Below are 13,404 nucleotides of genomic sequence, written 5' to 3' on the forward strand. Positions count from 1 at the left end.
ATGTAGGTAGAAACTATTTGTAATATCAGGCTTCACACTACTGTGATCATTAAAAATACTTCATAATTCTTTCTGAATGCAAACTGAGGTGTTTAACTTATATACTTTTTCTAAACATAGAGGATGACAGTAATATATTAAAATTAGTAGGTTTATATAATATGTGCTTAAGACTGTGTAGAGGTCATAATCACTTTTGGTAATGGTTCAATAAAACACCATTTTCACATACTTCGGATGAGTGTGTGAATTGCAAAAAAGTTTCTGGAAAACTATTGGGTAATACATAACTTTAAGTTAAAGATCTATACTCATTAATTAGTTCTAGGAAATTACCTTACATAACTAAAAACAGAAAGATTTATGTTAAAATTTTAACTTTTATGACATAAAGTAAAAGCAACCTAAATGGCCAACAGTAGAAAAATAATTAAATAAGACATAGCACATGAATATAAAAAAATTTGTAACATTTCACAAGGTACCTTGTTTGGGTACAGTAATGTCACATAAACACATAGGGTAGCTATTGCATGGACAGGATGAAATTGCTTAGAAGATGGGAAAACAAACAAAGAATACACAAAAATATTGAGTGATTAAATATATCTGGATAATAAAGTAATGAATGATTTCATTTTTTATTTTCACATATACATAATTTCTACAGTAAACTTTTTATAATAGGAAAAATTATTAGTTGTCTGGGTAAGAGTAAAAGAAAAAAGTTACAGAAGGCCATATGGAAATCATAAATGTAATCTTCCTAAGTGAAGTCAATTAATTCAGTTACACATAAAATCCACTAGTATATCCCACAGTGAGAAACTCATCTTCACTGCTTCCTCATAGGGGTACAGTCAACGTATATTGCATCCCACTGCTTTAGGACCTACACCAGTAATTCAATTACACATTTTTAACATTTTAGTAAAGAATCTTCAATTATGCAGACTGAAATGATGGCAAGAAGAATTTAGGATTGCAAATCTGTTCAACTTAGAACAGACTAATTTATTCAATAAGAAAATAATATTTAGTGAGCATCAATTATATGAAAAGTATTGTGTTTGGCTCTATGATATGCTAAAAAATAAACTGAAATACATCTTAACTCTCATAGAGCTAAAAATTTTAAAGTGCTAAAACATATGCAAATATGCTTTTCCTATTAATTTACTGTGAATACAAAACTGCTTTAAAAATAGTCATTAAAAACAAAAACTAGCCTGACCTGTGGTGGCGCAGTGGGATAAAGCGTCGACCTGGAACACTGAAGTTGCCGGTTCAAAACCTTGGGCTTGCCTGGTCAAGGCACATATGGGAGTTGATGCTTCCTGCTCCTCCCCCCCTTCTCTCTCTCTGTCTCTCTCCTCTCTCTCTCTCTGTCTCTCTCTCTCTCTCTCTCTCCCTCTCCTCTCTAAAATGAATAAATAAGTTTAAAAAAAACCCTAAAAATGAAACAAAACAGAAAAACGTACATCCAGTTCCCATACACATGTGAAGATCCTGCAGCTTCAGGCATTGTGACAGATCTGGCATACTTTAAAGAAAGAAAATGTATATCAAGTGTATTCTTTTATTTTATTGAGCAAAAACTGATATTTATGTATTAGAGAGTTACGAGCATGAGTGTGTATCACTATAAAAAGCCCTAGTAAATTACTTTAAGTATTTAATTTTTTCCCCTGTGTGATCTACTTTTGGATAATAGAAAGTTACATAGAAAGTTATATTAATAGAAAACCAGGTATGAAGGGATATTGATCCAATCTCAAATGTCAGGTGTGTAAAATTATCTCAGATTATCTAAGATTATATAAAACATGCACAATTATTAACAGGCTACAGTTATTGGCAACCAAAATAAGTAAGTGAGTTGCTTGCTAACCCTGCCAAAGACAGTTATAACCGCACCCCCAGGGAAAGGAACGGAGGATCCGAATGGCTAGATGAGTGCTGAGGGAATCCCTAACAACCAAAGCTAGTGGTAATGGTGGTGGTAGAGGCACCATTTTTGTTGCAGATAACATGATGCAGCAGTGTTTCTCTCAAGAGCAGTTCAGTTTCCTTGTGGCCTGTATTCAAAACCAACATTTGCCCCATCTGAATGAAACTAGTGCCACACAATGGCTCTGAGGTTCAGTCATTGGGGACAGCCTGCGTGAAGTGATGACAAGCACTAAGAGAGGCTATTCACGTGATCAATGATCTGTAGATCTGGGCCTCACAATGTTCTGGACAGTGACAGTTCTGTCAGGTAGGATAGTGCTTAAATGATCAGCTTTTGCTGTCAGACAAACCTGGGATTGAACTCCAGCTCCCTCTGTTCACTTTTGTGATCTTAAACGAGTTACATTTCTCATGTCTGTACAATGACAATCCTGTTATCTACCCTATAAAACTGTTTCTGTCTGTTACATTATAGGCATGTACAGAATCGAGCACAGGGCCTGCTATAAAGCAAGCATTGCTGAATGGAAGCTGTTAGTGCTGTCCTACATAGTTGTATGAGAGAAGGAGGGTATGGATGTTTGTCCCTTTAAGTTAAGCGGCTAAGCTACACAAGGGAGTAAGAAGATTTAAAAAGTAGCTTGCTCACGATATCACTCTGTAGTCCACAATTCATTCAAGAGCCAGATATATGCTGGATGTCCACAGAACATCTCTGGATCAGAAAGCTACAAAATTAATAGCCACAATACGGAACCCTAGTCAGACTTTTTAAGCACCATCCCTGTTACTGGTCTGAAGAGAAAGGTAGGATCCAAGTAATAACATGTGCAGCAACACTGTCTATTTTTCTGAGTGAAAAATGAAGGATTATTTTCCATATTTAACTGAAACAATCAGGATGTGGCAAATAAGAACAAAATTAATGTAATTATTCCACTGGCATCAGGCAAAGGTGCTGTGGGCTCCTTAACAATCACTTTGTGGGCATTATCCCCTTTATATGTATTCTAAAGAGACCCCATAAATGCCCTGAGCTCACATGTAATGCAATGTTTACAAATAAAAGTGAAAAACATTATACTCAGTTTTTCTTTCAGGGTTTGGAATGCATACTCCTATTGTTCTAGTCCTTATTTCTGCTTTGATTTGGAGGACAGCACAGATCCAGAATTGTTAAATCGTGCCTTCAGAATCCCATGCAGTTATCTAATCTCCAGAATTGTTTGGGTCATTTAAGGGTACAGTTACTATCAGTAATGTTCTGAGGATTATTTTTTAAAGTTCTTTCTCACTTCTAGGTTGGCACAGCTGTTGTATTCCCTAATGGGAACTGAATAGTTCCCTAATGGGAACTTTACTATTCTATGTAGTGAAGTTCAGAAAAGTTTATCCGTCCTTCACACTGGTTGAGCCTGGCTAGTGATGGAAGAGGGGTTTCTTAATAATGCCCCTTGAGCCATTAATACATCTTATAGCTAATTCACTCAGGACACAGAGAAGGGTCTCTGCGAGGTCTGCACGGCCAGTAGCTCCAAAAAAGGTCTCTGAACCTAAATTAAGACTACAAATCATTTCCCTAATGACTGAATAAAATACAAATATTTTAAGTGATTTACATTTTAAATTTGACCTATTTTTGAGAAAGATACTATGTAATCTCAGAATATTTTAATTTTATTTAATATGTATTTACTTCTTCTATACCCACTACTGAGCTGGGTGCTCTATCATTATTATATTGTTATTATAAAATATAGACTTTAATCATCAATATACACAATTCAGTTTTTAAAAATTGAAATGCCCAACTTCTGTGGTTTATGTGAGCAGAAAGACTATGAAGTATAAGAGGAATTATAATTTTAAAAATAGACTTAAACGGCCCTGGCCGGTTGGCTCAGTGGTAGAGCGTCAGCCTGGCGTACAGAAGTCCCGGGTTCGATTCCCGGCCAGGGCACACAGGAGAAGCGCCCATCTGCTTCTCCACCCCTCCCCCCCTCCTTCCTCTCTGTCTCTCTCTTCCCCTCCCGCAGCCAAGGTTCCATTGGAGCGAAGATGGCCCGGGCGCTGGGGATGGCTCCTTGGCAAATGACTGAGATATAGGCCTTTGTGCTTAAAAATCTATCTATCAGCAAAAGGAAGTTGGAGAAGCAGCAGTTATCTATTTATCAACTCTTTGAACTAGAAACAGATAAAGTATAATAAGGAAGGAAGAAAAAAATCATACAAAAAAACACCCCTTATCCAAGAGCACAGTTGGTCTGTCTACACCTCAGGTCAAACCAGTTATAGTAAAACTGCAAAATGTTTGAAAAACTAAATTTATAAAAAATGCTCTATTTGAATTTTATAGCATTAATGGCTACCACTTAAAATGAAACCATTTAATATCAAATTTTATGTGTAGCCTGACCAGGTGGTGGCGCAATGAACAAAGAGTCAGCCTGGGATGCTGATGACCCAGGTTCAAAGCCCTGAGTTAGTCCTCTTGAGCACAGGCTCACTGGCTTGAGCATGGGATAACAGACATGACCCCGTGGTTGCTGGCTTGAAGCCTAAGGTCACTGGTTTAAGCCCAAGGTCTCTGGCATGAGCAAGGGGTCACTGGCTCAGCTGTAGCCCCCCAGTTAAGGCTCATATGAGAAAGCAATCAATGAACAACTAAGGTGCCACAACAAAGAATTGATGCTTCTCATCTCTCTCCCTTCCTGTTTGTCCCTCTCTCTGCTTCTCTCTGTCTCTGTCTCTCTCTCTCACTAAAAGAAAAAGAAAAATTTATGTATAAACATAATAAATTTGAACTCTCAAGTAAAAACCTGACTAACAAAACACAATGTTAATAACCTTGTTTATCCTATAATCCACACTTTACAGTGTATTAAGGAGAAAATAGTGGTCTTTTTAAAATTAGATTACTTTTTTAAACAACTTAACTTCTTATATGAAAATATAAGAGCTAGTCAAGAAAATGAACAAAACTAGAATTCAGATAAGCATTAAGAATTATATTTTCAAAATACTCTCAACTTGAAGCTATAACCATAGAAAGGCATTATTTGTTTTAGGGGAACGTGAAAATCCCACGGACCTGCTTATGCACATACACCTCTGGGCTCTGACTTCAGGTATTATCTCCTCTAGAATCTGATGTTCTGTGTTTAAGCTCGGCCCAATAATCATGACACTGCATTGGGACTCTCTTTCACATAAGAATAAATACGGGGACAGTTTTGTCTTATTCACCATTACATATCTAGTCCTTACCACAGTACCTAATAAATGGTAGGTATTACTTATATATTGGTTAAAAAAATTTTAAATTAATTGTGTTACCATCTATTTCTGATGATTAAGAAAATTCACATTGCATAAAAATTAGAAAAGGAGATTCCTAAACATGTTATTTAACCTTTGAAAGACTAAATCTTTTACCTTTCCTCCTTTCTTTTCCTCTTACCATTATAAAACAAAACAATGAGAATCTGAGTCTCAAATGTTTACAACAGAATAGAAAACCTGGTTGGTTTGGCCCCAAGATGGGCAGAGATGAGCAATCCAAATCCCACTTGTTAATGGACAACTAGTGTGATAGGAGTTGAGACTCAAGAGTTCTCCTGAAAGAGTTCTGCAGTTCCTAATCTAACCTATTGTTTGTTTCTTCTACTCTCCCTGAGAGGCTGCCTCTAACCATTTTGTTCTTGAGACAGATCCTTCCATTATTTTATTCTTTTTGGCATTTATGATAGTTTGACTCATTCTTGTGATTACTGGTTTATGTGTTTATTCACTCTCTTCCCCCACTAAGTTGCATATCTTATAGAAGTCACAATATTTTGCTTGGCACTCTATATCCAGGGTCTAGGTGGTACCTGACACAATAAATGCTAAGTATTTATCAGATGTGTAACAACTGGTTTAGAGCAGCAGCTTTCAATCAAGTGAATAAAATTAGGTAGGTAACTGCTACCCCTACCCTTGTTTTCTCTAAATTCCAACTCTATTCACCACATGGAAGCCTTAATAATGTAGGTACTCATTTTATTGTAAATTCCACTCAATCAGCAACATGTCAGGAAAACTTCAAAGCAACTGTATGTAGGCTGGAGGCAGAATGTCTAGGAGAAGCAATGGAATTATAATGAGGACAGCTACCACTTCCAATTAGAAGTTTGAGGTTTGAATACCATCTTACTAAGTGTATATCATAGGGGAAACTTATATAATCTCCCTAATACTCAGTTTCATCATATTTAAAATGTGAGGATTTTATCTAACACCACAGAGTTTTAAATAGTAGTTGAATGACACTGGATATATGAAAGTACCTGCCAGTATAATTCGTGACATTTAGGAAAAAGGCTTACTACAAATTAGTTCCTTTACATTGACCAGCCAGTGTCTGCAGAAAGTTAGATATAATTTGACTAAAAGCCCAGCAACAGACATTTTTGGTAGAAAAAAATAGAAGAAACATGGCTCAAAGACAGAAAAAAAGTAAGGAGGCATTAGGGACAAGAGTAAAAAAAATGTGTAAAGCAGAGTAGTAGAACTGTAACAGCAGTTGGAAATAGAGATTTTAACATGATAGAGAAATTGCCAAAAAATCTATTAGTGTTCCCTTAGGTGACACAGCCTGCCCCTTACATAAATAAAAAAATTGCTACCATTACAGTTAGGAGAAAAACCAAGTAAAATGTACATTAAACACACATTAGAGACTTAACATTCTTCCCATGATTTCACATGCTGGAAACACAGAGTATGTAAATATAGCCATGAACTTTATTATTTACTATGATAAAGTAACAGCATATCCTCCTCTATCTACTACCTGCAGGGTATAAAAGACAAATGTGTACTTGCTCTTTAGGTATAATTACAAGGCAGCAGAATGTAGAGTTAGTCCCTTTCTTTGCATTTTGTGCTTATCAGACAGTGGCTACCAAACTGGAAGAGAAATTTAGTATCATGAAAACTTTATTGAAATTATTTTTTCACATTTAGTTGCTCACTACTTTAGTCAAACTTATGTAAGCCCCCTCAATACAATTATTTTCTAAATCATTACCTTTACAGTCTGTTTGTGTGTATGTAAGTTTGAGTATGTGTATCTGTATTCTTTCCTTTGTTCTTAGATAAAGAAAGAAGATATGAAATGTTAGATGCAGGCTCTGGTACTTAGTTAGAGCACTGTCCCCATATGCCAATTTGCAGGTTCTAACCTGGGTCAGGGCACACGCAAGAATTAACTAATGAATGACTAAATAAGTGGAACAAATAGATGTTTCTCTCTCTCCCTCTGATTCTAAAATCAATAAGTAAAAAATTTAAAATAATTACTGGATAATTTGAACACATTTATGCTGTTTACTTGAACTAAAATTCAACCTACTTTAAATCTTAGTTTAAACGGACAGTTTTATTATACCTGAATTAAAAGGAACTGGTAAATCTAGATAGACTATTATAAATAAAAACAATGCATAAGTAGTTAGAAGTCCAATATAAGCATGCACACACACACACACTTACCCAAGCCTAATACATTTAAAGGCAACACCTAGTCCCATTTGCTTATTTTTGTTTTTGTTACCCTTGCTCTACATAAAATTAAAAAGTTTTGCACAATGAAAGAAGCTATCAACAAGACAAAAAGACAACCTACTGAATGGAAGAAGATATTCACAAGTGATACATCCAATAAGGGGCTAATATCAAAAATATATAAGGAATTCATGCAACTTAATAACAAAGACAAACAATTGAATTTAAAATGGGCAGAGAACCTAAACAGACATTTCTCTAAAGAGGACATACGGATGGATGACCAACAGACATATAAAAAGATGTTCAACATCACTAACCATCAGAGAAAAGCAAATGAAAACCACTATGAGATAGCACCACACACCTCTCAGAACAGCTATCATCAAAAATTTACAAAACAAGTATTGGAAAGGATGTGGAGAAAATGAAACCCCTGTACACTGTTGGTAGAATTGTAAATGGTGCAGCCACTTTGGAAAACAGTATGAGGAAGCCTCAAAAAGAAAAAAAATCAGCTGTCAAACTCAGAAGTACCACTTTTGAATATCCAAAAACACTAATTCTAAAAGATAGATGCACTCTTATGTTTACTGAAGCATTATTTACAATAGCTAAAATATTAAAGCAACCTAATTATCCACAGATAGATTAATTAATAAAGATGTGACATATATACATATATTACTCAGTAATAATAAAAAAGAATGAAATCCTGCCATTTATGACAACATGGATGGACCTAGAAGATAGATTGAGTGAAATAAGTTAGGCAAAGAAAGACGAATACTATATCATTTTATTAATATGTGGAATGCAAAAATAAAATAAAATTAATAAAACAAAACATAAACAGACTCATAGGTACAGAAAATAAACTAATAGTTGCCAAAGGGGAGGAGGTGGGAGAGAGCAAAATGGGTAAAAGAGGTAACGTAAGAAATTAAAATTTAAAATATAATAATATAAAGAAGACACACCCTTAAAAATATTTCAGCCTGACTAGGCAGTGGTGCAGTGGATAGAGCACCCTCCTGGGACACAGAGGACCCAGGATTGAAATCCTGAGATCACTAGCTTGAGCACAGGCTCACCAGCTTGATTGCGGGGTCGCTGGCTTGAGCGTGGGATCAGAAACATGAAACCATGGTCACTGGCTTGAGCCTAAAGGTTGCTGGTTTGAAGCCCAAGGTCGCTGGCTTGAGCCCAAGGTTACTGGCTTGAGCAAGGAGTCACTGGCTCGGTTGTAGCCCCCCCTCCAGTCAAGGCACACATGAGAAAGCAATCAATGAACAACTAAGGTACCACAACTATGAGTTGATGCTTCTCATCTCTCTCCTTTCCTGTCTGTTTCTCCCTATCTGTCCCTCTCTCTCTGTCTTTATCTCTCTCACACACAAAAAAAAATTTTCTTTAGAAATTTTTCTTTCTATCCCATTTGTTTTAAAAAAACAAATAAAGATAAAAATAAGGGCAAATATAATAAAGATTCTTCTCATATTTTCATTCATGTTTGACAGTTGAAGTAAAATTTATAATATCATTTTATGTGGTACTTACTGTAGAAGAAATATTTAATACTATTATGTTTAAAACTGGGGAGAGGTAAAGGACATTAAGGGACATAAAGTTTCTTCCATTTCATTTTAAGTGGTAAATTATTACCAGTAAAAGAAAAACAAACAAACAGCCCACAGATAAAATTATGCTCAATGGTGAAAATTTAAAAGCTTTCTGTCTAAAATCAGAAACAAACAAGCAAAAATAAAATCTTTAGCCCTGGCCGGTTGGCTCAGCGGTAGAGCATCGGCCTGATGTGTGGGGGACCCGGGTTCGATTCCCGGCCAGGGCACATAGGAGAAGCGCCCATTTGCTTCTCCACTCCCCCCCCCCTCCTCTCTGTCTCTCTCTTCCTCTCCCGCAGCCAAGGCTCCATTGGAGCAAAGATGGCCTGGGCGCTGGGGATGGCTCCTTGGCCTCTGCCTCAGGTGCTAGAGTGGCTCTGGTCGCAGCAGAGCATCGCCCCCTGGTGGGCAGAGTGTCGCCCCTGGTGGGCGTGCCGGGTGGATCCCGGTCAGGCGCATGCGGGAGTCTGTCTGTCTCTCCCCGTTTCCAGCTTCAGAAAAATAAAAAAAGTAAAATAAAAAAATAAAATATTTAAATAAAGACATCATTTAATAAACCTTCAAAAATCAGTTAAGGAAAAAAAAAATCAGTTAAGGTTTATCTTATAAAAACTGTACCATAAAGAGCATTTTATGAATTTGACTCCAAAGGCAAGAGAAGAGAAGGCAAAGATAAATGAATGGGACCACATCAGACTAAGAAGTTTTTGCACAGCAAGAGAAACTGATAACAAAATAAACAGATAGCCAACTAAATGGGAGATAATATTTTCAAACAACAGCTCAGATAAGGGCCTAGTATCCAAAACATACAAGAACTCGTAAAACTCAACAACAAACAAACAAACAATCCAATAAAAAATGGGAAGAGGACATGAACAGACATTTCTCCCAGGAAGAAATACAAATGGCCAACAGATATATGAAAAGATGCTCATCTTCATTAGTTATTAGAGAAATGCAAATCAAAACTACAATGAGATACCACCTCACACCTGTTAGATTAGCTATTATCATCAAGATAGGTAAATAGCAAGTGTTGGAGAGGCTGTGGAGAAAAAGAACCCTCATCCACTGTTGGTTGGAATGTAAAGTAATAATACAACCATTATGGAAGAAAGTATGGTTGTTCCTCAAAAAGCTAAAAATAGAACTACCATATGACCCAGCAATCCCTCTACTAGGTATATACCCCCAAAATTCAAAAACACTGGTACGTAAAGACACATGCAGCCCCATGTTCATTGCAGTATTGTTCACAGTGGCCAAGATATGGAAACAACTAAAAAGCCCTTCAATAGATGAATGGATAAAGAAGATGTGGTACGTATATACTATGGAATACTACTCAGCCATAAGAAATGATGACATTGGATCATTTACAACAAAATGGATGGATCTTGATAACATTATATGGAGTGAAATAAGTAAATAAGAAAAAACTAAGAACTGCATGATTCCATACATAGGTGGGACATAAAAATGAGACTAAGAGACATGGACAAGAGTGTGGTGGTTACCGGAGGGGGGGGGAGGAGAGAGAGGGAGAGGAGGGATGGGATGGGCACAAAGAAAACCAGATAGAAGATGACAGAGGACAATCTGACTTAGGGTGATGAGTATGCAACATAATTGAATGCCAAGATAACCTGGAGATGTTTTCTTTGAACATATGTACCCTGATTTATTAATGTCACCCCATTAAAATTAATAAAAATTTATTTTAAAAAAACTGTACCATAGAAAGCAACTAACCTCATTGCATAACACAATTAAACACTGATATCAAAACTAGATAAAGGGCTTAAGAGAAAGAAAAATTATTTGCAATAATTAGGATTAAGAAGTAAAACCAAGCAAAGAACATTGGAGGTAGTGGGAGCAACAACAGCTATCAGTTATCTAGTTCCTACTAAGTGCTTTGCAAAGAGTTTTGCATATATTATTTAATTTGATCTGCACATCAGCCATGTGAGGTAGTCTTAGTTTGATTTTTATCACCATTTTATAAAGGAAAAAACTGATGCTTAAAGAAAAGAACTGGCTCAAGTCACAGAGCTAATAGCTGACAGAGTTTAATATTATGAGGCTATAACCTTAAATACTACCTTCTAATGTTTCCTCATTCTTTTAAAAGTACATTTAAATAGAACATTATAATCTCCATAAAACTAAATCCAATTTTGAGTGCAATATTATTTTTGGCTATATATACTATAATATTCCAAAGACGTCTTTTCTTCATATATTGCATTTTTTTTAATATTTTATTTATTGATTTTTAGAGAGAGAGAGAGAAGGGGGGAAGAGCAGGAAGCATCAACTCCCATATGTGCCTTGACCAGGCAAGCCCAGGGTTTCGAACCAGCGACCTCAGTGTTCCAGGTCAACGCTTTATCCCACTGCACCACCACAGGTCAGGCATATATTGTATTTATTGTTTCAGGTTTGGTAAACTTCTTAAATCTATGTATGACTTTCACAAAATTTGGAAAGCTTTAACCTTTATTCTTGAAATATTTAAATATTTTTTTCTACACTATTCTTCAATGACTTATATGCTACATCTTTTTTTTTTTTTTTGAGAGAAAGAGATAGAGGTAGAGAGAGAGAGAAAAACAACAAGCTGCTCCTGTATGTGCCCTACCCAGGGAATCGAACTGGCAACCTCCATGCTCCAAGACAATGCTCAAAGGAACCAACTATTCAAAGAGAGAGGGGAGAGAGAAGGAAAGCATTGTTTGTTATTCCACGCACTCATGCATTCATTGGTTGCTTCCTGTGTGTGCCGTGACTGGGGATGAACTGCAATCTTGTCATTTCCCAGTGATGCTCTTAACCCACCAAGGTAACTGTCCAAGGCATAAGCTACATCTTTTATAGTTGTCCTTAACACTTCTGAGGTTCTACTTATTTTTCCACTCTTTATCTCCTCAGTCCTCTTTAGACTGGATGATTTCTATTGATCCTCAAGTTACTGACTTCTCCTTCTGCCACTTCCATTATGTCACTACGCTTATCCAGTAATTTATTTCATATAAAGTACTCTTCTGTTCTAAAATTTCCATTTAGTTATATGTAAATATTCTATATGTAATATAGAATTGTATATATTTTTTACTTCATTGAGATTTTCTATTTTTTATTTATTTCAACAATATTTTCTTTTACTTCATTTGGCATAGTTGTAACGGGTGCTTTCATTTTCTTGCCTGATACTTCCAACATCTTTATCATTTCAAGATTGTCATTTGTTGATTTTCTTTTTCCTTGAGACAGGGTTACAGAATACTGTTCATGTGTTTTCTGTTGGTTTTTTTTTTTTTTTTTGCTTTTACTAATTTTGGGTTTTCTATTAGACATTGTCAATGATTATTGTGTATATTCTTGATTGTTATATACAGCCAGACAGTTTTGATATTTTTGGTTTAGCACGTCATTAACTTGGCTAGTCTGAAATTTAAACTTTACCCAGTTCAGTTTTCCTTATATATGTGTGGTTCAGGGGTCAGCCAAAGAGTTAGGCAGAATTTATATACAGAATTTGAAGTAACCCATCTCTGCTTCTTCTCTGTGTTACCCCCTACTCTCTGGTATCCCTGCTCCTAGCCAGGGTTCCTATAGTCAGAAAGCAGAGGGCTTTCTTTTGAAGCTTAATTACCCTGTGTTGCTAGTACAACTCTAGATAACCCTCAGGAATACACTTCGACCCATGTCAGTTGCTTTATTCAAGTCTTACCCCCTCTCTAAAATCTTCCTACGATTCTCCATCCTCTAAAACGTTCAGATTACCGGTACTGTATTATACTTTATTTTGTTTGTTTTGCTCTTGTTTTTTGTTTTTGTTCAGAGTTTATGGTTGTTATTTGCAGGTAGGCTGTTTAATTAGAAGTTTATTTTTCCACACCAGAACCAAAATTCTTTTATGTATAATGGTTAATTCTGGGAACAGAAAGCTCTAAAAAGGTACCAAGAAGTACAGAAAAAAATTGGAGTAAATGGGCTAGAAACATGTCACTAACTTCCTAGAGAAGCCTGAACAATGACACATGAAGAAAAAAGACAAGGAAGTGGGCAATAAATAAATTTAAAGGAATATGTGCCACAAAATAGGTAAGAATGCAAGTAAAATTTATATTTATCAAAGGTTTTGGAACTGAAAAATAAATGTCAGCCAAATGTTCCAAGACCAATACTCTTATCTGGTCCCAAAACCAAGTAGGAAGATAAATGAATAAAAGGAATCTGTCCAAAGTTTCTGTGCCCAAATTCCCAGTAA

The 13,404-nt window shown here is 36.0% G+C and overlaps 1 protein-coding gene and 1 non-coding gene across 8 annotated transcripts in view; one reads left to right on the top strand and one right to left on the bottom strand.

Moving 5' to 3' along the window:
- Positions 1–13,404, bottom strand: part of ZBTB20 (zinc finger and BTB domain containing 20) — an 894,540-nt gene that overhangs the window by 665,512 nt on the left and 215,624 nt on the right. The window lies entirely within an intron of this gene.
- TRNAI-GAU (transfer RNA isoleucine (anticodon GAU)) lies at positions 9,277–9,352 on the top strand. Its single transcript has one exon. It is a non-coding gene; the product is annotated as a tRNA-Ile (tRNA).

The sequence above is a fragment of the Saccopteryx bilineata genome, chromosome 8 (assembly GCF_036850765.1).
Source record: "Saccopteryx bilineata isolate mSacBil1 chromosome 8, mSacBil1_pri_phased_curated, whole genome shotgun sequence".
NCBI classification, from domain to species: domain Eukaryota; kingdom Metazoa; phylum Chordata; class Mammalia; order Chiroptera; family Emballonuridae; genus Saccopteryx; species Saccopteryx bilineata.